Below are 2,076 nucleotides of genomic sequence, written 5' to 3'. Positions count from 1 at the left end.
TTTGTTATTTAATTAAGAAATCAGATTTGGAAACTTTTCAAAAATCCATTCTCTATTATTTAAAAAAAAAAATCAGATTTGAATTTTTCATCAAAAAATTCATTTTGCTTAATTTAAACTTCTCTTAAAAATCCTTTTTCCTACAAATAAAATTCAAATGTGATTTCTCCTTGCATAAATGCAACAGATCTAGTATTTTGCACATTTTAGATCTAGGAATATTGACACAACAATTTGCGTGTCATTTTTTTTAATGGGTATTCAAAAGGTCATTTAAGGTCTAGAAGACTAGACTTTGTCTGGGCAAGATAAGTGCCTAACACCTTCCCATACTATAACCTAGCCCCCGAACATTAGAATTATAGGTTGGTAGATTTAATGTCTTATTTTATTTTGGGTAGATTGTAACTAGGAAACAAGGTTTTTTATTTTCTTTTTTTTTTACTAGATTGTACCTAGGAATCAAAGCAATGTAAAGTTCTTTCTACCTAGATGTATTTATTTCAAATTAATGAGAATGTGTATTATTCAAGATATGTTGTAATTTGTATAGTTTTCTTATTTTACTTATAAAAAAGTGGAGACTCCAAATGATCCTAAAAAGGGAAGGTGCCAATGCCTACACCCTTTTCCTAAGAGCACCCTGGTTTTCTCCCGATCTCTCTCGTTATCAAAATAAAAACCAAATGCTTAATTATAAGACCTAAAGAGAGTTAAATCTGATTTTTATTGAACTCACTTATGAAAACTTTCTTAATTAAAATTGTTGACGTACAAGTTCAAAGAGATAAGATTCAAGAAGGAGAATGCTTGGGTCAAAATTGTCATAGCATTAAGCAACTGTGATAGTTATTGCTATATGGCTTATGTGTAAATTAAATGCCTAAAATAGAGATGGATGTGGTAGTAGTGTTTATTGAAATTCTTGATAGTGTCTACTTTGCAAAATAAATTAGACCAAAAAATGGATTTGTGTAGTAAGGCTGTTGTATGTTTTTTTGTTGCAAAATTGAATTTGGATTTTGGCTTTGAGCCAAGTAAACATACAAAGGTTGCAATTCTTTGCAAATAGTTTTCCCATTGTCTTTGTTGCTTTAGTTTCCAACATTACACTTTTTTTTTCTTTCTTAATCACTTCTTTTCTTTTTTTCTTTTTCTTTTTCTTTTTTTGGTGGGCAAATCAATCTCTCAATTATTATTTTAGCCTTTTCTTTTAACTTTAAATGTAACATTAAACTTTTTTTTTCCTTACTCAATCTCTTTTTTTAATTTTTTTTCTTTTTTCTTGGTGGGAAAATTAGTCTCTCACTTATTCTTTTAGCTTTTTCTTTTAATGTGAGGCTGGTTAATGATCCTTTATTTAATTACCTGTGCATCACACGGGTTAGAGACTAATTTTATATGTAACTTAAGTATTGAATAAATATTGTAAATTAATAAAAAAATATTTTAAATATAGAATAAAATGAAAGCAAAAAAATTAATGAAAAATTCAAATCCACGTAAGTTTGAGCAAAGCTTACAAATTTTGTTTCATAATATTGGCAAAAAATAATATACAAAAAAAAAAAAAAAAATCATCTTATGCATTCTAAAAACAAACAAATTTAGAGCACTCTTTTAATTATTTTATATATATATATATATATATAATGGTAAATATGTTTATATCATGAATAAGATATTTTTTCTTATATATAATTTTGACATTATTTTTAAAAATAACAAAAATGTTTAATTATCTTAACCCAACAAAAACGTTACAAATTTTACTTCTTCAAGGTAGGTTTCAAATAGTCAACCAACTTGGTTCTTCAATTTTAATATTTCTTTTTTTCCCAAAAATTTATCTTTAATTTATATTTATGGAAGAATATATGTTACTGATTAAAACTCTTAAAATACAAATACATAATGATAGTCATAGTGAAATACCATATCAAACCCTCAAAAAAATAATAGCTATCATGAACTTTATCAAAAAAACACATGCAATAAAATCAATGTCTTACAAAGAATAAAAAAATTAAATACAAAAAAATGTTAATTCAAGAACATGGTTTCAAATTATTGGGG

The sequence above is a fragment of the Quercus lobata genome, chromosome 2, assembly GCF_001633185.2.
Source record: "Quercus lobata isolate SW786 chromosome 2, ValleyOak3.0 Primary Assembly, whole genome shotgun sequence".
Classification (NCBI taxonomy): Eukaryota; Viridiplantae; Streptophyta; class Magnoliopsida; order Fagales; family Fagaceae; genus Quercus; species Quercus lobata.
Note: the sequence above shows the minus strand (reverse complement) of the source record.